The sequence below is a fragment of the Chamaea fasciata genome, unplaced genomic scaffold, assembly GCF_029207755.1.
Source record: "Chamaea fasciata isolate MVZ Bird 193981 ecotype frontalis unplaced genomic scaffold, bChaFas1.0.hap1 SCAF_7, whole genome shotgun sequence".
Classification (NCBI taxonomy): domain Eukaryota; kingdom Metazoa; phylum Chordata; class Aves; order Passeriformes; family Sylviidae; genus Chamaea; species Chamaea fasciata.
The window spans coordinates 51,835,663-51,861,347 of record NW_027094092.1 but is presented as its reverse complement, the minus strand read 5'-3'; the positions used below and the strand labels follow the sequence as shown (position 1 = coordinate 51,861,347).

Here is a 25,685-nt window from a genome sequence, read left to right as displayed (position 1 = left end):
GATTTTTTTTGGTGTGCTTTGTTTAAATCCCTGAAAAGATGTCATTCTCTAGCTGAATGTGTTTTTCCTCCTAAACATAAGCTGTAAATACATTCACAGATAATATTATGTGATTTTTTGAGTCATCTGCCTGAAGTAATGTGTTTTATGCTAGGCAAATTTAGAAAATTATCAAACCTCATAAGCTCAGACATAAAAGCTCCTTGACTCGTCTTTGCCGTGGAAATTGCAAGTTTTAACATGTAAGTGTACATGTAAAAGAAAAAACCCCAGAGGTAACAGACAAGTAGAATTTTGTTACAGACACAGCGACATCTGGTTTATATTGCAGTTAATGATTCCTAATATTATGTGCCATTTTGTGTTATATAACCATTTATTATTAATCTGCATCTCCTCTTAGAAATCAATTTTCAATGCTTTTTTCCCCCCAGTCATATATTGAGAGATCATGTGGGTATACATTTATGCCTCCTAAAATAAAACTAAAGGTGTTCCTCTATATTAAGAATTTTTGAAGTACTTAGAGATGGATTCTGTGTTCCTTGTGAAGTAACTGTTGTCCTAATCATTACCAGGAATTGAACCTGAAACTACCAGAGTTAGAGAATAGCTTGACAATTTGATCTCAAAAAGGCTAAATCCTCTGGCTAACGGTTGTAGGAGAGTCATGCCTTTTGTGGCTCTGGCAGTAGTTACTACTTGGAGAGGGAATTATGCTTGTGCAACTCAAAATTGTTAGTGAAGTCCAAGGGAATTTGGGGGTTTGCAGGGAATGCAGAATTGGGCTCTTCCAGGAGCTTCCCAGTAAGCATGAAAGAGGTATTTTTTTGATTGTGTGTGTATGAGGAGTAGTGAGAAATCCTAATGTCTGACAATGTTCTGGCTAAGTGTGCTCTTCAGTTTTCCATTAGTGGTGGTGTAGTCCATCAGTAAATCCTTTTGGGAGTAACCATCTGGCATTTCCTAAACCCTTGTCTGTGTATCATGTAAAAATCAGTGTTACCACTCTAAAGAAAGACCTTGAAAAGTTAAATGCCATTGGAATTTAGTAATGTAGGCCACACTGTAAACTGTGGTTAAGTTGAGCTGAGGCCTTCTTTAGAGAAAGAACCTGTAATTGATTAAACCCTGCCTCTAGCTAGATAAAAATGAATTGAAGTAGATTAATATAAAAACAGTTAAAAGCTTCCTTGTTGTTGTCAGTTTTCAAAATTAAACTTGTCAAGAGTTTGGCAGAAAGATGTCAAAGGCAGAGCTGATCCAAACTGAAGAAAACAAACCCAAAGGAGCAAAGAGCAATGTGGACCTTCTCATTTTTGTTTGATTTAAATGAATTTTCTAACTGAAGGCTGTGAGCTTTAAGGTCCTTCCAACCCAAATGATTCCATAATACCATGACTTTATGGCCTTCATTCCAACTTGCCAAGCCATTTTTCTCCAGACTACCATCTTCCATGATTTGTGTCTCATAGCTTTGTCTAACGCAGAAATTTCTTCCATACTGCTTGGCCTATCTTCTCGTGGCCTTCATGAATCTTCTCTGACATTAAATGAGTGTAATTATTATGAGAACATAAACCAAGGGCAAAACTCAAAAGGCAGTCTTGGATTCAGTAAGAAACCATCTGAGAGAGAATTGAAATGGAGACAGCACAGGGTAATAGCTAGAATGATGTCAGGCTTTTTGCTGGAATCTCCTTCCATCTGTAACTTTGCGTGGCATGTGACCTTTGTGTCACACAGTTTGTCCTACTGCAGGCTCACCTGCATCTTGGTGGCAAGGTGGTGCAACTTTCTGTAATTGATATGGACATAAATTCTGTGGTCCCAACGATGAGTGAAAAGTGAGACTATTTCCAACAAATGTTACCAGAGTATTTATCAAAAAACAGCGTTGATTTTACTTAGTGTCACACTGGAAAGTCATTTTAGAACATGTTTGGACTTTGACACCCTTTCTTAGTATTTTTCCTCCATATCCTTTTGTATATACAACTGGGCCATGTTAGTGACCACAGGTATGAGTCTCCATTCCATTGCATTGGTTTTATGCCAGAGTAACCCCACTGTTTTTCACAGCATAAAAGTCTGAAGAAATGTGGTGAAAAATTGATCCCATACATATTCTAATCTCTGAGTGACTTAATATTTAGTGCTAAAACATTTTCAACCTTTAAAAACAACACTTCTATCAGTCATGTTACAGATTTAAAGTCTGCTGTCTCACGACTTGCCAGAACTGCAGCAAATGCTGGGAAGTGAATATGTCCTTAATCACAGCAAACCATGCGATATTTGATCCTTACATTTGACAGTCCTGTTGGAGGGTCAACTAAGTGCTCCTGTATACTGACCTCAGTATTGAAACATGCCTTTTCCCCCATCTCTATTTTAAGGTATAATAATAGAATAATTTCCATAGATGTAGACTATTTTTTGCTTTTTAATCATTGCAGTTACCTTTAAATGGCAGCAGTTCAAAATCTCCATCAGACTTGGAACCTTATGGACTGAGAGATAATTTAAAAGAGGCTTTGAGAAAGTAAACAAGGCAGAAGTCAGATGCAGGATGTTTCGTGGCTCTGCAGGTTGTTTCTGGCTACAGAAGTAAAACTTTAGTCTGTTGTTGTTACAACAGCGTGCATATTGTAAATGTACATATTTCTATTATGATATACACACATATATACATGGTCCTTCTACTGTTAACTAATCTGCTGCTCTATTTGCAATATAAAGGAAGCATTGTGGTATTTTTAGATTTCTGAATTCAGTGAGCCTGTTCCTGTTAAAATTAGTTGCAAATCTCCAGTTGATAGCAATAGGAGCAATCTCATTATTTTTAATGACCATAAGTTAACACTCCTGACAACTAACCTGGGAAACTGAGACAGACTGTAGTCTCGAAGGAGAGATCATTGAGGAGATATCGGTGTGTAAAAGGGGTGTAGAATTCTGTTGGATTTGAGGCTTTGCTACGCCACAGATTTCCTGCGTGACTTTTAGATTACTTAATATGGTTTCCATTTGAATCTATAAACTGGTCATAGCATCACATCCTTATATAAAAAAGAGTGATGTGCTCAAATAGTGATCTGTAGCACATTTTGTGACTGGGAGAGATTTCTTACAAGACTCAGATATAAGTTTGATCTGAAACAGCTGGGTAAATAGAACCAGTAATTATTAATTATTAGTTAATTAGCTCAGTTAATCAGTAATTGATAGAGTAACAGCTGTTGCTCCTGCTTATTGTGTAAGGGAATTTTAGAATCACAGAATGGCCTGGGAAGAGACCTTAAATTAGGGAGTTGGGGGGCTTGGTCTCACGTGGTGCTCCTAATGGCACTGAAGTACCACAGCGAAGTAATGATTCTGCAAATCAATTATGCATATTTTCATTTTTATATATATGTATTCAAATTACTGCAGATTAATGAGAGGTCAGTCCCTTCCAGCTTGAGGCATTCTATAGGTAAAACAGAATATAGGTAAAATAGAAGTATTTAAACATTTAGACTGGAGCATATTTAAGGCAATGAAACTTAGTTTAGCCAGTAACAAAAATGGTATGTTAAACCACATTGTCTTGTGCTACTTAAGGGCTGAGGATGTACAAAGACTCCTTGGTTCAGCTGACAGGTGGTGACTTGTTAAGCCTTGGTAAATTCAACTCATGTAAAGGTGGAGATAAGAAATTGCTGTTGTTCCCTCTGGTATCAACATCTGACTACAGGAAAACAAGTCTGGCGATATAAAGGTCTTGAGAAGTTTTATACTGGTTAACAGTACTCCTCCCTTCTTTCCTCCCTTTCACTTCTTACTGATTTAAATTGGCTGAAGAAGAGAAATTCTGGTTCATGGGAAATCTTGTTTTCTTTAATTTATTTTTGGGCACTGGGGGGAGAGGTTTTTGGTCAAAATTGATCTGGGAAATAAAAAGAAATTTTTCCGCCAACCAGAAAGTTTGCGAAAATTTCCTGCTGGAAACAACAAACATTTCATTTCTGAAATAAATGTGCTCTCTGGTTCCTGCAGCTTCTCAGTTAAAATGGCATTTGACAGGTGACTCTGGCTATCAGCTCTGTGGAGTAGTTGCAGAGCTACACGCTATCAATGGTGCTCTGGCAACCCTGCTCTGTGGGCTGTCTGGAAGTCTGTTGCAGGGCTTCCAAGCACCCAGCTGGCAATCTGTTCTTACTGTTCAGCAATCAGAAAGTCTGGAAAATACTGGGATTTCCATGTTTTCTGTACCCTTAGCAGGAAGTTACTCCTTTTATGCTCAGAGTTTCCAGAACTTCCAGTTTAGGTGGTTGAAACCATGAAAGCTTGGTGTTTTCTCTCTTCGGGACACTCTTGAGCAGATCTGCCTCCTACTGCTAAACTCACCTTTATTTCAAATGAGCCACTTCACACCTTGTTCTTCAGCACCAGAGTGATGTGATGTGCTGTGCTGTAAGATGCAGAAAGACGGGCCTCCTGATCGAATATTTCACCCATCTCTTCTCTCTGGAGATGTATTTACCTGGTTTTCAACTAACTTGCTGGAGTAGGGGTAGCAATCCAGCTGTGGAAATGTGGAATTTAGCGTGGGCTAATTCCTGCATGCAGTTTACCCAGCTTCTTTGGGTGTGTCCTGCATGGCTGCTAGACCACAATGGAAACTACCCACGCAGCTTCAAACAATGCTAATGAGGCGACCTCGCACCCACCACACCCAGGGACTGGAAGATTCTGGCCCATCTTGCAGAATAGCACTGTGCAGAATTACAGCATCTGGCTCTGGGAAGGCTGCAGGCACAGACGGTCTTTGAAACAAAAACAAAAGCATGCACTATTTCTTCCCATATTTACATGACTAAATGCTGCAATGCATACATGTGGGCAAGAGCAGGAAGAATGCACTCCACCAGTGATTGTGGAGGGGCTTTAGTGGCTCAGCACCCTGCAGGATCTGCTGCTTGAGCTGATCCACAGCTTTTTCTAGTCACATCAAGGATTTCACACATCTTAAGCAGAGTTGGCACTTGCAATGTGAAAGCTACCTAAAAGGTGTCAGATTTGGCGTTCCAAATTGAAGTTTATTCTTACAGGCAGATTGCAATTACACCTATGCTAAAGCCCTGAATATCCATACATTTCACCAGAGATGCAACTCTTTTCCAAGTCTCCTTCTTACAAGAGTGATACAGACCTCCTGTAATTGACATACAGGTACAAAAGAAAAAATGGATTTCTTGCAATCTTGCTTGCATTGCTACAAATATACGTCTCATACTGAAGAACTAAGCGCCTTCAACTTCTTTTATTGCCCTCATTACTCTTGGTCTGTGGATAGCTGGATGTGGCGGGAGACAGCAAATATTTTAGATAAAAGATGATAGAAGAAAGCAAGCATTGTTTTCAGTCTTCATTGGCACAGCAGGCCATTTCTGCATTTCACTTTCAGAAAGGCTTATTCTGACAATGTGAACGCTGAATGTACCTGATCTTTCATGGTATAAGTGATCTTTGCATGAATGCATTAAGTTCTGCTTGTGCAAGTACCTGTGTGGGTGAACAGACTTGAGCCCATAAAGACTGTTTTGGCTCTTCAGTTTGTCCTTGAAGATGTCTGCCAACCTTAGACTTTTACAGCAGGAATCTTGCATAAGACCACATGTGGAAGAAAATCATCCATGCAACATTTAAAACCCATTGTTTCTTCCATTAGTTAAAAGGAAACACAGACTAATTTCTTACTGAAAGTGTTTTTATGGCCTTCTCACAGCTTTGATGATCTTGTGGGAGCATGTAATCATAAATTATTGAAAGGAAAGCTAAGCTGCTCAAAGCTAAACACATCAGCTATCTTTTTAAGGAGAAAAATGCATGTGAATGGATCAGTATGATTAAATCACTGCAAGACATCATAACCTTCTGTTGTGATTACATGTAGAGAACCTGCTAATTTTAGTTGTCTCTGTCATAAGGGAGCATAAAGGTATTTTTACACATGCATTTTATTACATATTGAAACATGGTGCTCTAGGCAGAAAGTGGGGCAAGAGAGCTTGTGCAAACACATATGTACATACTTGTGCATACACACATGTTCTTTTGGTACACTTCCTTCCAGATGCACTTGGAATCCTGGCTGCTGTGAGGGTTTGGCAGCTTTCTTGTGCAGTGTGGGTGTTTATCATTCTACTGTGATTGTTCCTGTTGTGATGAGTTTCCCCTTGGGTGCATTTTTCAGGCACATGTTCCTGTCAACCAAGGTCACTGCTGAGCCAGAGAAGCAGTGCACAGGTGCTGTGTCAGACTTAGCTTCTTTCTTTTGGCTGCAGACAGTGACACTTCTTAATTTAACTTATGATTAAAACATTGCCCTGATACAACTCCAAATAGAGTCTTTCTGCATGGATTTTAAAAAAAGGTTCTTTACATAAACAAGGGAAGAAATGAGTGATCTCATATAAATCGACTGTCAAGACCTGACCAAGAGCCTGTTAAAATTGATGGAAAGACTCCTTGGATTTTAGCTGCCTTTAATGCATGCTCTAGTGTTTATAATCCCAGGTGGGAGTAGCTCTTTGTTAAATAGGAGGTGGTTTCTTACTTTACTCTCACTAGGTACAGTGCTGGTGGCAGTGGAGAAAGCTCAGGGTGATGGGAGAGTTCATGACAAAGAATGATCTTTTTCTTCGTGGGCGGCAACCAGCTTCTAAACAAAAAAGCCCTAAGGAGAGAAATGCATCGGGGTCATTACAACTGTCATTTGGCACTTACTAACATGTATTCTTGAAAGAAACTGTTAACACAATTTTGCTGTTTCTTGCCAAGCAGCAAGGGCAAACTGGCAATGTTTTGAAGCTGGAATTGGACTGCAGGCGTTAGAGCTCCTCTCTAGGATCAGCTGATCAAGAAATATGGGAAGCTGAACGTGCTTAACCCTTTTACCTGCAGAAATCCATGCTTGCCCACTCACAAACATGTACTGTGTTTCTGTCCAGCTTCAGATGTATAGTAGGGATTATGGAAAGGTCCATTTGGAATCAAATCTGGGAAGGGATGTCAAGGACAACAAGAAGGGCTTCTTCAAGTACATCAGTAGCAAAAGGAACACTAGAGAAAATGTGGGCCTGCTGCTGAATGGGGTGGGTGCTGTGGTGATGAAGGATACAGAGTATGTGGGGTTACTGGATGTCTTGTTTGCTTCAGTCTTTGCTGCTGAGGCCAGCTCCCAGGAATCGCAGACCACGGAGGCCAGAGAGAAAGTCTGGAGCAAGAAGACTTTCCCTTTATTAAGCAGGATTGGGTTAGAGATCATTTAGGCAAACATGACACCTGCAAATCCAGGGACCCCAAAGCGGATGCACCCACCCATGCTGAGGGAGCTGCCAGACGTTATTGCTAAGGCACTCTCCATGGTGATGGGGAATAGAAAAGGTGCCTGAGATCAGGCCACTCTCCAAGGTCATGGAGCACAGGGGAAACATGTGAGGATTGGAAAAAGCCAATGTCACTCCAGTCTTCAAAAATGGCAAGAAAATGGATACAGGAAACTAAAGGCCAGTCAGCCTCACTCTCACCTCCATCTCTGGAGAGGGACTGGAAAAACTCCTTCTAGAGGAAAGTGGTGGATGTTGTCTACCTTGACTTCAGCAAAGCTTTTATCACTGTTTTGCCTGACATCTCCATGGACAAGCTTAGGAAGTGTGGGTTGAATGAGAGGGCAGTTGGGTAGACTGAGAACTGGATGCATGGCAGAGCTGAGAGTTCTGTGATCAGCAGCACAGGGTCCAGTTGGAGGCCTCCAGCCTGTGGTGTTATCCAGGGATCAGCACTGGGTCCCATCTCATTCCTCTTACTTATCAGTGCCCTGGATGAAGGGGCAGAGTGCAGCCTCAGCAAGTTTGCCAGTGCTACAAAACTGGGGGGAGTGGCTGGTACCCCAGAGAGCTGTGCTGCCATCCCTCAAAACCTAGAGAGTTGTATGGAGAGGAACCTGCTGGAGTTCAACAAAAGCAAATGCAGGGTCTGCTGCTGGAGGGGAATAACCCACTGTACCAGCACAGGCTGGGGACTGACCTGCTGGGAAGCAGCTCTGAGGAGAAGGACCTGAGGGTCCTGGTGGACAACAAGCTGCCCATGAGCCAGCAGTGTGCCCTGGGGGCCAAGAAGGACAATGGAATCCTGGGGTACATTAGGGAGAGCATTGCAAGCAGGTTGAGGGAGGTGATCCTGCCCCTCTACTCAGCCCTGCTGGGGGTGCACTTGGAGTTATGTGTCCAGTTTTGGGCTCTGTTCAAGAAAGACAAAAAACTTCTGGAATGGGTCCAGACATAAAGATGGTGAAGGGAGTCTGGGGCATCTCTGTGAGGAAAGACTGAGGGAGCTGGGCCTGTTAAGCCTTGAGAAGAGATGAGGAGATCTTAGTGCATACAAATATCTTAAGTGTGGATGCCAAGAGGATGGGACCAGACTTTTCACTGATGCTCATTGACAGGACAAGAGACAACTGGCAAAAACTGAAACCCAGGGAATTCCATCTGACCATGAGGAAAGCTTCCTTGCTGTGTGGGTGACAGACCACTGAAACAGGCTACCCAGAGTGGCTGTGGAGTCTCCTTCTCTGGAGGTATTGAACATTTGCCTGGACATGGTTCTGTGCAACTGCTATGGGTGCTTTAGCGGGGGGATGGACTAGATGATCTCTGGTGGTCCCTCCCAACCCCAACTATTCTGTAAGAGTTAACCGATTTTTGCCTTTATTTGAGTAACAGTAATAATGACCTATGATGTGGTAATGCTTTAAGATCAAGGATGTTAATATTAATTGACTTGAAAGAAATTTGTTTATCTATTTAGACTTCATAATGGTTTTGCTTTCACTAAGAGTGGGTAAAAGGCAGATTCCAGTCTTGTTGGTCAGATTTTTCCTGTTAGGCCAGCACATACTGTCCAGAGTTAAGGAGGAGTTGTTTAATCCTCCCAGGACCTCGTACTTTCTGTGTTTGTCCTGTTTTTCCTGGCATAAAAAAGCTAGAACTTGCCTCTCACTGTGTCTAAATTGACAAGATCCACGGTCTGTGAGAAATTCAAGGTCTGAGAAGAGACACCTGTATCAAGAGTCTATCTCAACTTAGGATTTGCTGTGATTCCTGTACTGCTGTTGTGCCATGGCTGCATCAGCCTTTTTAGAAAGGCTGGTAGGTAAGAAATGGTAGACTGGAGCACAAAATCAACAATTTAATTTGGAAAGGGTAAAAACCCTTTTTGTGGTTGTTGTGGTTTAATCCCAGCTGGCAACTAAATATCATGGACCTGACTTTCACCTCACTAATTTCCCCCTTGTTAATTTCCCCCTCACTCTGGTGGGATGGAGAAATTGGAAAAAGATAAAAGCTTTATGTTGAGAAAAAATCCCTTTAATAGCTGAAAGAAATAAGTTAAAATATCATAATAATAATAATGAAAATGAAAGGTAGGATAATAAAATCCAAAAGAAACAAGTGATACACAATACAGTTGCTCACCTTCCACTGACTGATGCCCAGCCCATCCTGCAGCAGTGCCCAGCCCTTCCTGGCCAGCTCTCCTGGTTTATATACTGGGAATAGTATCCTATGGAATATCCCTTTGACCAGTTTGCTTCTTCTGTCCTGGCCATGCCCCTCCCAGCTTCTTGTGCACCTCCTCACTGGCAGAGCACGGGAAACTAAAAAGTCCTTGACTTCAGGTGGGCACTGCTCAGCAACAGCCGAAACATCTGTGTTATCAACATAACTCTCACACCAAACCTAAACAGCACTGCGCCAGCTACCAGGAAGAAAATTAACTCCATCCCAGCTGAATCCAGGACAGTAGTGGCAGGAGTGATTACAGTGTTTCACTAAAGCTGAATATAGAGATAAAATTGCATATTTATGTCAATTATATACGAAAGGATATATATATGGTGGGCTGGAATCTAACTTGCTATTTTCTCATTGCTGCCTTCATTCATTTGGGCAATTCTGATTTGTATCACTAGGTTATGTAAACTAAATATTGCTTAATGCCTGACTTCAGCAAGTTCAGTGCAATCCACTCCAATATATTAAGCAACCTCCTTGAAAGCTCACAGAACAGTTTTCTAATTGATCTGAGGGACTAGTTTTGTCGATATTAAGTTGGTACTTTTTAATGTGCTTTTGAATTTATTTGGAGCATTTGACTGTGCCAAGCTTTGCAAAACTGTAAGAAATGTAATTTAGTAACTGTACAGTATAGAATTTCTTGTATGTGCTGTGAATGTTGGCACAGATGGAAACTGGATTAGGTGAACAGTGCTGAACTCAGAGTATTTTGGATTTTTTTCTTGCACACATGAAGAAAATTATAATGAACTCATTTACTTGAGGTCATTCTGGAATAAATCCACTTTAATCAACGATGTTAAACTACTGAGGTGTGTTACTGATACAGCTGCATTTTATTACCTGCTTCGTAAACCACAAATAGCAGAGAGAACCAGGTAAAGGTTTTCAGTTTCAGATGCAGGATGTGTGATGCAATCCACTACAGGGCTTATGAATGTATGCACAGAGCATTTTTTTTGAGCTACTGTACTTTGAAATCTGTGCCAGACATCCATGTAGCCAGACAGTAAACAAAGAAAAAGATACCTTAGGCCAGGAACCTTCAACAACACAGAGGATTTTCCTCAGAGACTGGAAGGGGAAGTGTAGCATGTGTAAAGTCACAAAGGTTAGTAGGCCAACCAAGAGCAGCAGTGTGCCTGTGAGCTACATGTATGGGATCTGAAGTAATTGTGAGTTTTGCAACTAATTTCAAAAGAGGTAAGACTGCCCCAAGTGTTTTGACAGCAGTTTCATTCCACTGGTATTGACTGATTTACTTCAGATTTGGTCAAGGATGCAGAAGGTGAATTTCATCTGCTGTCAAAGAAGGTTGTGGAATTTTATATGTATTGCTTAATTCAAAAAACATTCTCCTTTGACTATCAAATACTTCATGAAAATTTTCCTCAGTCTATGTAAAAGTGCTTTGTAACTGAACCATGTTCCGATGCCATCGAACACAGACTTCACTGCACAATAAGGAATTCTAATTGCAGTAAATATTAACTGCAGACTCTTTCAGATCCCATCATGGAACTTTGTAGTTTAAAGTTTTGATATGTGTCTTGCATGTTTTTAGAAATTCTGTGAAATTAATGAAAAGATTAAAGAAAACACTGCAGTATTTTGAATTTTTTTCCTCCAAAGCCAAATATAAGGTTAAAAGCAAAGCTGCACAATTGGTTTTAGATTTAAAGAAGGCTTGAAGGATTATTTCCCATTCTTCAGTTGCAAGTGAATATAGCAGCTAAGTAAAAAATATTTCTGGAAATGGAATATTAAGCATAAAATGTAGTCATAGAAAGCAAGGATGCTGGAATAATGGTAATACTTCTGCTGATTTTGATTTGGCTTTTAAGGTGTGAAGGTTTTTTATTAATTTAGTTTTCAGGTGATTTATTTTTGATCCACTTGTAATGATGGTTATTATGACATGAATAGACTAATGTAGTGGCCGGCTAATGACAGTCTTCTGCACCATCAAAATCAATTTGTCATGCCTATTGGGAAATGTAGTTCCAAGTCTTTTCTTCCCATCATAATGAAAAACACCCATAGTGTCAAAAGTTGTTTTCCTTGTCTGTCAAACAGTACAATAGAGAAATTTGGAGAGGTTTTAGAACTCTTAACTTCTTTCTTTGGAACATCTGAACACTGGCTCTACTGAAGGAAGAAAATTAATGTTCTGCTGGAGGTAGAGAAGAGACTAAGTAGCAGAAGACGTTTAATTGCAAAGAAGACAAAAAGGAGGAAAACTGCAAAATGGGATTTCTTCCTGTGGATATTTGTAATCCAGAGGGTTCAATCTCTGAACATCATCCAAAATCTGAGGGGACTGGAAGGAAGTCTGACAGAGTTTGTACCAGTGATATGCTGTCTGGGAAAACAACGAGTATTACCAAGAACTGGTCCTTGTATTTTGGTGGCAATTTTGCTGAAAGAATACTCAGAAGTCTAACTGATCTATTTAAAGGTCTTAGACACAATGACATTGTCCTGTCTTCTTCTCTTTACTCCCTATATACTATCACTGCCTGAAAAGTAAAGAAAATAATAATCATTTATTGTTCCTGCTTCAGTGGGTAGGGGTGTGCTATAGTTGAAGGATGGGTGCAGTGCTGTGCAGAGTAGGGAGAAACCAAGTTTACAGTATAATATTGATCTGCCAGCTCTTTTCTAATATAGAAACAAAAAAGGATTTTTGCTTTAGAGTGATCCCCCCAGATGAAAGGGATTTTTTAAACAGAGTTTTGTGTTTGAGATTCTGCGTTTTCCTCAGGATTCATCACAGGGGTCACACGTCAACAGCCTTCAGCAGTAAATAGCTGGATGAGACCTGTTAAATCCAAGAACTGGGCTTTTTTTCGGAAATGCAGTAGATCATACCGTGCTCAGGACAAGAGAGGTGGCTAACCTTCCCAAGATTTTGCCAGCTGCATGGGAGCAACTGACCCTGATTATGTGAATAAGACATTTTCATGCCAAGGGCTGGATTTGCTCCCTTCCCTGCAAGGTAGTGGCCAAAACTAGTTTTCTAGTTTGGGAGCAGAGTTAGTCCTGAATCTGCAGTGTCCCTGTTCTTTCTGTGTTTGGGGTTGTATGGTGGTCGTATGTCTGGGTTGTAAAAAGATGATTAAGGTTCTTTAAGCACAGTACTAATAACAGAAAATTAAGGGCCCCCATGACTCTTTACAGGAAGCCTATTGAGCTAATACAAACAAAGCTTTTTTTCCCATTTTAACTAACATGGTTTTCTTAGTTTGTTTTAGCTGCTTTTCTTGTAATTCACTCTGGCTTTTTCTCAACCCTTGCATTTTGCCTCTGTGATCTCTGTTTTCTTTCCATCCAGAGTTTCCTTTTCTATGCTTCTCTCAGGCGGATTCCTTCCATCCACTACAAGAATAAGTCTCAAATCAATTGTTGATTGAAATCTTGGTTCCCTGGGTGTTTCTCTCCACTGCCTTTAGTAGTGTCAGGATTCAAGATACATTTGTTTTTCTTTCTTGCCATTACACAAATAATGCTCTCCAGTAGGACTTTGAAGTTCATATTGTATCCATTAATAAGGTTTTAAATCTTTTTGAGACAGTGTCTCCTAGCCCTTCTTCACCAGCAGGATGCGTATTGCAGCCCATTGCATATGATTTGATTCTGGGAGTGGGGCCAGGGAGTAAGGGAATGGGGCTGGGCCAGGCAGCAGGAATAACTGCTTCCCTAAGTGTAGGAAAAGGGATTTCTGAGTCCAAGCTTGTGAGGGTTGAGGACCTGAGAAGTGCTGTTGTCTGCGTTGGGCATGGCAGGGAGTGGGGTCTGCTAGGACCCTAGGAAGGTCACAATTTTTGAACCAGCTGTGATTTCCAAAGCTGGTTTGACCGAACTGGGATGAACGGTTTCCAGCACAGTTTTGGCTACCCACAACCTCTGTTGGCTTAGTCCTGTATTCCTGATGCCAATGCATTGCCCAATGATGTCAGTGGGTGTTTTTGGGTTTGCAAGGAATGCAGGAATGGGATCTCTGAAAACAGAATCTGTATGGTAGAAATGTTCTAAAACAGAAAGATGTTTTGCAGAAGCTTCCCTGAAATACTTTAGCAAGAAAACTGGGCTCCTTCAGGCCCTTGGCTATTGTTTTTATGAATTATCCTTGCAGGTAGCTTGCCTTCTTCCATGCTGTCATCAGACACTTTTGTGAAATGCTTCTGAAGGCAAATAATTCAGGAGACTCTTTCTGACCAAGGCACCAATTGCCTGGATACCACCGAAGTTTGTGACATTTCAGAAGTGCTTTTCTGAATTATGCCTTGCCAGATCATCATGGGTATTCCAGTGGATCTTTTGTGCAGCTGATAACATCTCTGAAGTGTTGAAGATTTTAGCTTTAATTGACTTTTGTCCTAGAATTTAACAGTATGCTATTGTGCCTTCATTGGCCTTTGCCAATGTTTTCTTTAGTTGTCAAAGTGGAGTGGAGTCACCACACTTCTTCCAAGAGTATTTTCTGCCAGAGCCAATAGTATGACTGTCTTTAACATTTCTTCTCATTCTTGGCCAAGGAGTAGACTTCCTTTTCTGTTTTTTGGTTTTACTCAGTGGCATGTAAGGTCTGAGACAGGAATTTGGTTCTTTGCAGTAGAAGTGTCACACATGGTATGAAGCAATGCCTTTGTCAGTGGGTCTGTAATGGACTCATTTCTGGATCTTAAAATCTGCAAGTTCTTTCCATGCCCTTCTGCAAAGAGCTGATTATAGTTTGATGCAAAGGACAGTGTTACCTTTTCTAATGCAATGCTCTAAATATTCAGGGATTCCTTATTAAGCGTCTGATATGCTTAATAAATTCACCAGGTTTATCCCTAATTACCTTTAGGATGAAAGGTTCTGAAGTGTGTCAGCTAGTTAGATGTTTTTATACCCAAGATGTCCTGGACACCAGACAGTTCCTGCTGTAGCAGTGTGTTGAATCAATTTCCATGTAGCCTTCAGCCACTGCTGTGTGTTGGTTTTTGTCAGACTGTGACAACCCCAACTGTGCTGGGGTTTCCCTACCTTCTGAGACAAATGTCATTGGCCTTTTCTGACCTCGCCTTGTTGTCACACATGAGATTTTGAAAGGTCTTTTGAAATTACTTGGCTTCTCCCTTGGTACGGTAATATTGCAGAGTACTACTTCCTGGATTTTCCTGCTAGGACATAACAGTTTTTACAGTGGTAAAGATTTAAATAGAATTTGAAATACTTGGCATCAGGATAGAGGTTTTTGCATGCAATATATCAATCAATGTAACTTTCTAAACCCCTAAAAAGAGTGGCTTGTACAAGAAACTGCATATTCCCTAGTAAATCATAGAAGTGTAGGAATGGGAGGGAGCTCAGGCAACCAGTCCATCTCTCTGTTTTGTGGCTGAGCCAAGGACTATTTTTGACAGTGATGTGTCTAACTTTTCCATAATGGACTCCAGTGATGAGGATTCCATGACCAGCCTTGGTGAGCTGTTCCAGTGTATGGCTGTTTTTGTTAGTTATTTTGTCCTAATAGCCAAAAAATCTTCTTTTACCACACGGTAAGTGGAACTATTCTTCTAACCTCGCTGAACCTGAAGAACAGTTGATCACTGTCATATTTATTCCAGCATCTTGCATATTTGAAGACTTATGTCTTCCCTCAGTCTCTTTTCTAGACTAAACAAATCCAAATCTTTCAGCTTTTCTTCCTAGATTGTATAGTCCAACCTTGTTTTTTTTTTTTTTTTTTTTTTTTTTGTACTTTTCTGGACTAAGTCTGCATGAATCTTGAAAGATATATTTCAAAACTGGACTTTATTTTTGATTTCAGATATCACAAGTGCCTAAAGGTGTGGATATTAGTTACCTCTCATAGAACACCATTTCTGCAAGAGAATTATACTTCTAACATAGTTTTCAAATGATTGTAATTAAGATTTTTATACAGCTCTGTAGCTAACTTGCTTTTTTCTGCTTTGTAGTTATTAATTTAATTTTCCTGCTGAAGTGCTGAACTTGTCTTTTTAATTCCATCCCATCAATTTCACAGCCAATGGTTAATTGACAACCCTTTCAACCTGTCCTATGAAGGTTTTCCTACTTTTCACAGCCAGATGCTCTGCACATTTGAAGTGTATCTTAATATTCCACCATTCTGCTTCTAGCTGGGCTTAAGTCAATCTTTTCAAAACAAAGTGATAAAAATACAGTTTTCATCCAGGAATGTTATGGTAATGTATTTTGAAGAACTTTCTTCTACTAGTTTCCTGATGAAAATGCTGGGGGCATGTTGTGCAGCTTGTGTCAGAATCTTTCTAAACTTGAGATCCTATTTTCTTTTTCTCCCTTAACCTGTGGGCCATAAACATTTAACAAAATAAAATGGTCTGAGATGATTTATTTTTCATCTCTATTAGGAAGGTTGTCCAGAATACTTCCTGTGTCCCTGTTTCCCCAGCCCTTCCCTAGAGCCAGTAGTCACTTCTGGTTGGTCTGGTCTGAGTCACACCTGACAGTTTTATTAGTGCTCATGAACAGCATTGGGCAATGGCTGGATCACTGGCTGAAACTTGGCAGAATGTCTGTAATATCACGGATTTGGGCTTCTGGCAGGCAGGCAGCTGACACCCTGGGACACTGGTTTGACAATGGACGTCTCTGTTCATCTCAGAAATAATTGTAACAGAAAAAAAAATCTTGCTGTGATAGTCATCTACAAAGTAGGAAAAAAAAAAAAAAGAAAACATAGCAATTTACCTAGTGTCTGGTCTATTCACTAACAGGTTTCTCAACACTGAAATGGTTCCTCTTTTCTTCCCAAATTATTTAAGAGCAATAAACATACTCATCATCTGACTTGTCCTCCAGCGGCTTTGAGAGTTTTTAAAGAGCTGCTTTATTTCCTCCCCTTCATTCCTGGCAAAATCACAAACATCTAACTGAACTCACATTACTTAAATAGAAACTAATAGAAGAGATGGTTGTACAAGTAGTTCAGGGTCTGGTCACAAACATGCACTAAGCTGCTGGTTCTCCTGGGTGAATTTCACCTTGAACAGAGAAAACAATTACACCTTGTTTGCTCAAGAAAGGTAACCATCTTTCTTGTATTTTAGTCAATCCAGCTATAGAGTGAAGTGGAAAGACAAAAGAGGAATCTAAAGAGTGTCAGCCTGATGGCTCAGTGGTTATTTATAGCAAAAGAGGATAACCATAAAATAAGATGAAAATATTTTTGTTTTAGATTGTTATCCTAAAACAAATCTCACATCCAATCCGAACCAATGAATAATGGAGAGAAGTGTTTAAAAAGAAAAATGCTAATGAAATATAACAGTATAACAATACTAATGATTTTTTTTTTTTTAATATTTCTTCTGGAAGCTTGCTGTGCCAGGTGCAGTAGTAAACACACTTGAGCTTAGATGGTTCCTATGGGTATATAACTCTTCTGCCTTTTGAGCATTCCGGAAAATACGGCACACAGATTTTTAAACTATGATTTTGGCTACAGAGGCACAACACATTCTTTTCTGTTTTTAATAAGTCTCTCTCTTTGTGCAACAAATCCTTCTAAAAAAATGGTACCAGCAGTGCTAACCAATGGGTAGCAGCTAGAGGCTGGGGGGAGAGGAATTGCTTTGGCTGGACAGAGACTAAGGGATTTGTACACCCAAATTTCTATTGTCCTCAATAAGAATTTGGCTTCAAAAGTCATAGCCCTCATATGTATTCAGTCTCTGAGAACTGGAGGTCTCCATGCATGCATTCCTATCTTGCTGGATCCAATCCCCCACTGGCTGGTGCACCAGCCAGGGAGGCAGGTGTGGCATTGCACACATCCCCTGGCAAGGCTCCTCCCTTGTCAGGTGCACGTGGCTGCTTTTCTGGTTGAGTGCATCCACCATCTGCTGGCTGGAGCTTACAGCTGGGGGGAGGAGGAGCCCACACCCCACCAGGAGTGCAGAGGTTACTTAACAATCTTAAGATTGTTAAAATATGAATTGTTTTTTCTTACTCTTTCAGTGGCTTTTCAGGAGATTAGGAGAGACTTTATGAAAATACCAGGTACTTGTGCACTCTTCCATATGCTCTGGTAAATTGTCATTCTGATTATCCCATGCATATAACTGAAGGAAATGGAAAAATAAACTTCAATAAAATCCTTTTAATAAATTGATTACCTCTTTTCAGTTCCGATGGGAAACCTGAGTAGAAATGTGGAAGTATTAAGTATATAGCAAGAGGATGCTGATTTATTTTCTGAAGACTTCTGTGATTATTGAAAACTCTGTGATTTAGGATTATTTACAGGAGGGCTAAGTGTTACTGCTATTTTCTTGTAGTTGGTTCATCAGTGGCTGATAAGTAAAAAATGTAACTTGGTAAGGTGTTGCAGGCAAAGGGTATTTTTGCAATAATGTTTGCATGTTCACTACCTTTTCAAGGGACTCTTTAATTTGTACAGAAGAGAACTAGCTATACAAGGACAGCATTCACTGCTACATATGCTGATTAAAAAATTTCAAACGAGTAGATTCTTGAGCAGAACTTCAGTGGTGGTGCATTTAGTTTAACATATGTTCACTGTAAGTTTGTTAGTGTGGAAGATGTCAGAAAAATAAGAAACTTAAAAACCTTGATCAAGGCATCAAGACAATGGGAGGCATCATTTTGACACAGGAATTTTTATGGATTGCATGAATCGGGCTGTACTCCAGAATTAGTTCCAGGCTGAATTATGGTTCCATTCTGTATCTTCCTTCATGGTAGAAACCTGAGTAGTGAGTGGTTATTACACTGAACTATATTACGTGCACTGTTTAAGCACACTGAGTACAGTACATAATTATGACCCTATTTTTAAGTACACTTCTCTTTTATGTGTTTTTACTTAGAATGGTTCTGTAGGTTAGTGTTGGACACAACCCTTAGACACAGTGTGTGTGGTTCTAGAAGGGAACTCACATTATCTGCCAGTGCTGAGCACAAAGAAGAGGGGAAGTGCTCTCCAAACTGTATGAAAAGAATGTATGAACAAGCATAATATTTTTACTTTTTTGCCATTACAGCTGCTTCTTTTATCCCAGGAAAATAAATGATCAGTACACATAAGGTGATGGTTGAAATTCTCCATGTTTCCATAGATATGCAGCTTTCTGGCAGAATAGCACAATTCTTTGTACAGGCAACTGAATCACCAGAACTAATGGCCTAGATTAATGTCAGGAGATATATTTAAATGTCTCTTTAGTACTTAGGAAATCTCTAGGTGTCACTGGCATTTGCCTGCCTTCCCATCTACCTTTTCTTCCTCTGTGCCAACCATTTCTGGGCCAGTTTCTGCAGTGAAATACCCACAGAACCTATCAGTCTATTTCTGAGTTTGTGCCACCTGCCTGTGTCCTGACCACATCAATCCCTGTGGGGTTCAGCCCACATCTTAAAACTGAGGGAAATGTGTTCTCATCCTCTTTCTTTTCTGTCTTGCTTGTGGTTACAGAAAAAAAGAAAAAAAAAGGTATGTGGAGAATATGTATAATTTCATCAGAAAAAGGCCTGTTTAGTGGTGTTGAATCAAGCATTCCTTAGGCTTCTTACCTTTCAGTCAGTAGATGTTGAGATTTTTTGCCTGTTTTGGTGAATTAAAAAATCTTGTCTTCAGGAGAATGATGTAACAATATCCAGGGCTGGAGTTTTTGTACTTGATGCTCTCCTACTTATGTTCCTGCTGAATTTTCCCTATGCAGTTTCTGGAGGGGTAAGAGAAAGAAAGATTTCCAGAAAATCTATCTTAGAATACTTACTATGGAGGAAGGAGAGGTAGGTCTACTAATTGAGACTAATAGACATCCAGAAAGTGAAATAGTATGTTTTGAAAAGGAAGAAAATAAAAAGGTCTGTGTGTATGGTGGGCAGGACAGTGAGAACCTGCTCTGGCATCTTGGTGGCTGACTTTCTGGGCAGAAATAGGTTAAAAGCCTCTCAGTAGAGGAAGAACAGAGAACCAAGGCTGAGATTGAGCCATCTGTGAGCGTGTATCTGCGTGTGTGCAATCTCATATTGCACTTGTCTTTGTGTTTCCTAATGGCTGGTTTAAGCAGCTTCCTCCTTAGTTTGCTGGTGTCTGTGTCTTCCATTTCAATGTACTTAGAGGCCTCTGATTGATTTATGTGTTGCTGCCAGCTTGAGACAGCTAATGTGGTTATCACCACTAGCTGTTTACCCCACCCTCAAAGAGCTAAATAACTTCAGTGGCTCAGCACTGGTTTGTGACCAGCTCAAATATCAGCTCAGGGAGGGTGAGGGGGACACTTGGGCACAGTAACCTCACCAGCTGTCTTAGGCTGAGCCATCTCGTCTTGTTCATGTGAGCCAGGGTCCCCTCTCATGGCACAGAGCAGGTACAAAGCAGTTCTGTGGCCAGGTGCCCTTCTGAACACAGCTTAGATAAACAAGAAATAAATGTTATAGTGCTGAAGGTAGCCGTTCTAGTATAGCTCATCTCAGCTGAAGCGCCTAAACTCTGTGTTTAATGAGGAGCCTCATTTGCAGATGCTAGACTGGGAAGCACTGTTAAGACTAGGAATACCTGTTCGGAATATAAATGGAAATGGGCTCCTCAGGAATGTCAAGTGGAAAGGAAGACATCAGAGACTGGGATTCGGTTACTAACTTATGTTTCTGTTTCTGGACCTGTTTTTAAGAATCTTTTCCTAACTCAAACTGGAGAAATGGATACTCTTTTACAGTATAGAGTATTTCTAATGACTCAAATAGGCCAGGTAATGGGGCATCCTAACCTGTTTGTTCCTGCCCCGTTTTTGCAGCTGCCTCCAGCTCATATAGAAAAGGACAAAGTTAGTTACCCAAATAAAAGTTAATTTCTCAAAGTGCTCACCTACTTCCTAGTGGCTTTTTGCAGTGTGTCCAGAGCCACTTGACTCAGGGTTCTCATCATACTATTGCGATTTAGAGAGAGAAGAGAAACTTCTGGGTAGAGATGTCGATAGTATCAATTGCTCTGGGTTTCTGGGAAATGTCTAGCTGATACAAACTGTGTAAAGAAATCTCTGTGAAAAGCTATTTTAAATTAGAGTTTACACAGTTGAGGAAAAAACCTTTTGTTTCCTTCTTCTGTCCAGGTTAGAATTACAAAGGTAGATGCATATAAATTATGTTTTTCCTTGAAATTTTAATCTAGTTATTTTTCCATTTCTGTCTCTTTTTTCTTGTTTACAGTCTTCATGCTTATATAACAGCTCTCAAGAGGAAGCTGCTAACAAGCCCATCTGATTGTTTGTGCCAGCTGTTTTAATGGAGGCATGCTGGATGTGACTGAGCTCCGCCTTCTTTGTTGAGGTACATCATACGAGAGACACCACAATATATGGTTCAGTCAGAATGATAGCTGCTTAACCTCTTGGTACTCTTTTCATTAATTCTTTCTTGGATCAGTTATTGTGTTTTGTCTGTCACAAAACTGGGTTGAAAACTGCTCTGGGCATGGAATGTGTCATTCATTTAAACAACATCAAGGCACACTGTTCATGTTTAATTATTACTTTAATGCAAGTGCTAAACTGTTTTCAGTTACATCTAACAAACATGTTTTCTGGGACTGGTTGCTGGCTGACCTCAAGTAAGGGCATGTTAGGCTAAGCCTTGAAATGCTGCATCAAGCTGTCATCTCAAATAGGAGTGAGCTCATTCATCCTCCTGTGAACTATCATATAGAGGAACCGATGGAAGCAGGATATATTAACTGCCCACCACAAAGGACATTGCAGTGTGCTGACTTATGATGAGCAAATTCTAGAGTAATCCTACTGATGATGCTTAAAAACATCTGTTCACAGTGTTGCAGTAGCTAAGCTAGGAGGAATACTGTGTAGTAGATGAAAGCCACCTGTTGATGAAATCTTTAAAAATGATATGTAAATATTTCTGTTGGTGCTGTTGCATCAGTTCTTTTTCAGGATATCCATTATGGCATGACACATTCATTTGGAAATGGTCAACAATATTTATAGGCCCAGTTCCAGTAGAACATGACCATGTGACCAATGCTCTTACTTTCAGTTGTTCAAAAAACCAGTTTGATGCAATGTTAGAAGTGAATGTCATGCTAAGTTAGCTTTAATGACAGAGAGGAAAAAAAATTTAAGTAGATTTTTTTTTTAGAATAAGGTACATGTAGAAAGCAAGGTCTGAGCTGTCTATTTGAGAGATCATTCTAAAAGATTAATAAGAAACCACCACAATACTTAATGCCTTGGTAATGGTAGGATTTGCTGGGTTTTGACATGCTCCAAATAAACTAATTCTGAGCAATGGGTTTTGGGACATTAGCAATCACTTCATAGGGCTGATGCATTCCAGTCTGAAACTAAGTCAGAGGGCACATCCACTTCAATTGACCTAACATTCACCCTCATATCATCATGACTCTATCTCAGCAGTTGACTGGTATAATGACAGCACTCCTATAAAGGTGCAGGCCTGACTTAAAACTTTCTACAGGCATGATCCTAAGGCTTGAGAGACTTGTTTGTTTCTAAGTAACATCTGTTGGGAAAATCCATTACATCTGTCAGTGGATTTGTTTTGACATCTAAGACCAAACTTTCCAGGGTTCTCCTTTTTATTTTCTTCCTTCCTGCCTATCTTTCCTGTTTCTTCACTGAAATGATGCTCATCACTACCCTTTCCTCCTGCCAGTGGCAGTGGGAGCAGCCAGCAGAGCTTGGCTTGACAAGTACCAAATGAAGCTTATATGTGCCAGGAATGTCTGCCTGTGTTAGTGACAGCCACTAGCTTACCAGTTATTGTACCAGAGTCTTTTGAAAGGGAATTTGTAAGTGGGAATGACTGTGAAACCAGTTGCCTTTTGCTGCCCTTAATGTAGAACCATTAAGAGCTTTAAAATTTCAACTCAACTTTTGAGTTTGAAGAAAGCTCTCTTTGTAAATTTCCTGGCCCAGAGTGCTCTTACTTCATGTTCTTGCCACGGTACTCTGTTGGTTTGTCGTGGTTCTAAGGAATAAATCCTGTTTTAAATTTCCTTGGTTTCTTATAACAAAGGGCTCTGGAGGAAAGAAAATCTTTTAATCCTCCCAGCAATAACCTGACATGACCTTCTAAATACACTATTAACTCAAAAATATTAGCAATATTTTGTAGCTGTCTTAAGAAGAGCTTACAATAGAGATGGACCAAATATTTAGAAGAATAATTATACTATGTTCTGAGGAAATTAGTATCCATGACACAATTACACATTTAAAAAGGGCTAAATGTTAAAAACTATTTAAAAAGCCAGGCGGTAGGGTATTGTTCAGTAGCACTGGCAAAATACAGACGGTTTTCTGCATGGTCTTTCTAGGCTTGTGATTTCCTGACTGCCTTAGCACAAATTACTTGCCACCTCTGTGTTCTTCAGTTACTCCAATCTGGTTTTCCTTTCCTTCATAAATGCTTAGCTTTCAAAAGATGTTCAAAACTTTTTAAATATGCTCAATATGAGATACTTCTTACAAGATCTGCAGGAGGAGACAGTTTTCTGCAAACTTGGCCTTTCTGCTATGTCAGTAGGCTGCCACAAGTTGCACACAGCTTAAATATCAAATAGGTGTTCTATAAAAAATGAACACCGTTGTACTAGTGTAAGTACATTAACCTAACTAATCTGGAAAGAAAATTATGGCAGTAAAGTATCACAAAGGTAACAACTTAAAATTGGGTATCCAACACTATACTCTGACTGGGGGCAGAGAGATGAATCTCAGCGTGGGATGCAGAGTAGAAAAATTTGGAGAAAAGTCGATAGGAAAAGCTAGAGAAAAGAAATTCAAGCTTGTTTTCTGTCTCATTGGTTAAAATTCCTGAATTCAGAGATAAAATAGGGGTTTGGAGCCTAAAGAATTTTTGTTACTTTTATGATTCTCAGGTATGCATTTTGGTATGCAGCAAGTAGCAATTGTGCATTCCCACATAAAAATACTTGCTAAATCCTGCAGCATTTAGTCAGCCATACTATTTCTATTAAATATCTGATCTAAACGTAGGGAAGTCAGTGAGAGTCTTTCAAATGCTTCAAGCACAAATTGCAAAATAACAGCTAGATCCATGGAGGGACATAGGGGATATGGTGCCCCAAAGTAGGATGTACACAGGTATCCCCTGCTGCTATGTGCCAGCTGGTTGCCTTGGAGCTGGTAATAACCATGCTGTCTCTCTTGAGAGGAGAGTATTCCAAGGGTGGAATTCCCACTTTGAGTTAAGATTTGAACCCAGATGAGCAGTTCCAACAGAAGCATATGCTTGGTGCCAACTCCTCCCCCTGGTGTGAGAACATTTTTGAGCCCAGAAGTATAACACAGAATCAGTAAGGTGGGAAAGGACCACTGGAAGTCATCTAGACCAACCTCCCTGTTCAATCAGGGTGCCCTGTGGCACATTATTCAGGATTGTGTCCAGACAGCTTTTGAATATCTCCAGAGAAGGAAACTCCACATCCTCTCTGGGTAATCTGTCCAACACAGTAAAGAAGTTCTACTTTATGTTTGGGTGGAACCCCTTGTGCTTCAGTTTCTGCTCATTGTCCTATTACTTGGCACCACTGAGCAGAGCCTGTCTCCATCCTTCCTTATAGAATGGGGCAGGATCATGGGAGGAGAAGTGTGTCAGGAGCAGTCAGGTGTGGATTACCTGGGTCTTTGGTGTCCCACTTTTTCAGCCCAGGCCCTCTGTCATGGCAGAAGAGAATGGCTGGCACTGTGGAGGCAGGAGCAGCAGCTCCACTGGCTATAGTACTGCTGGCTCTATCACAGCATGTCCCTCTTGTGACCAGCACAATGGCTGTACTGTCTCTGGTCCCAGCCATGATCAGTCCTCGAGCAACTATCACTTTTCCCAAAAAGCTTTCTGCTTTTCTTTGGGGGTTTGTACTAATGTGTTCACTAGCCTCTGCAAACCCCTCTCTCGACTGCCTTGTTCCTCCTGCATGTTATGTTCCTCTGACAAGAAGTAGTTATAACAAGCAAAGTCCAACTCCTGCCCTGTGTTTGATTCTGGAGGAGATCCCTCAGGCTGCACTGGCCAGCTCCTTCTCCAACCTTGTCATGCTGATTCGTGTTTTAGCCTGTAGCTTCTATTGTTATATTTATTGCTAAACAAAAGGGGTATTTTCTTGCTCCCTCACTTAGCCTGAGTGGAAGCTAGTTATGTCCATCAGCTTCCACGAGCTTTGTGGCTGCTGGCTGCTCAGAAAGCTTGCTTGCTGAGCACCACCTCATCTCCAGCAAGGCAGGGTGCAAAAAGCTTGATGGCCTGGCAAATTCAGTAATTTTATCCAAGCCCATATGGATCTTATATTATTCATGGCTTCTGATGGGCTGTGTATTCCTCACTGATTTAGTGGTTGACTTGTGATGTTTTTCGATGAGTCAAATCTCTGTAATAGTGACACTACATCCATGTATGTGGTAAATGTAAAAGAAAACAGATGTCTATAAAAATCACTGAGTTTGATTTCAAACGATGAACAGTATTGTGATTAATCATAGCTGTACAGCTCATGTGTAGTATTTCTACAGGATGGGATGGAAATTGCTTGTTTCACACCTATATGATTTCTATCTTAATATTTGGACACATTCAAATAAAGTTAAGTGTTGAACTGTTTATTTGGGGAGAAATGGCACAATTACTACTGAATTTTGAGATTTCTAGTACAGTCATGCAACCTTGAATTCACTTCAACATTGATTTTTTTTCTGGCAATATCTGCACTGTGCTCATATGTAAAAGTAAATAAACAGTAGCCGATGAGTAAGTGTCATCTACAAATGCAGAGAGTGTAGCAGTTGCTCCCCAATAGATTTCTCCCAATAAAATTTAAATGGTTCTAGTTTTGTTCTTACAAGTTGCCTCAGACCAAAGCTAAAACATTTGCTGAACTCTAGATTAAGGACAGAATCCTAATGCAGATTTAATCAGACACTCTGAAGCACAGTTACAAAATTCCTGAGATCGGAAGGCAAAGAATTTCGCAAAAAATAAGTATCAGCC

General features: G+C 40.3%; 2 long non-coding RNA genes across 3 annotated transcripts in view; one reads left to right on the top strand and one right to left on the bottom strand.

Moving 5' to 3' along the window:
* Positions 1 to 6,120: 6,120 nt before the first annotated feature.
* LOC136291823 (uncharacterized) lies at positions 6,121 to 7,271 on the bottom strand. Its single transcript, XR_010721754.1, has 3 exons — positions 7,169 to 7,271; positions 6,946 to 7,046; positions 6,121 to 6,724 (listed from the first exon to the last, which is right to left on the bottom strand). It is a non-coding gene; the product is annotated as an uncharacterized lncRNA (long non-coding RNA).
* Positions 7,272 to 17,620: 10,349 nt separating this feature from the next.
* Positions 17,621 to 25,685, top strand: part of LOC136291821 (uncharacterized) — a 53,476-nt gene continuing 45,411 nt past the window's right edge. Inside the window, exons 1-2 of one of the 2 annotated variants that reach the window (XR_010721751.1) lie at positions 17,621 to 17,681; positions 20,856 to 20,975. This is a non-coding gene — a long non-coding RNA (uncharacterized lncRNA). Of the gene's footprint in view, positions 17,682 to 19,925; positions 20,018 to 20,855; positions 20,976 to 25,685 lie in introns of those variants that run through there. The other variant, XR_010721752.1, reaches the window with a different exon arrangement.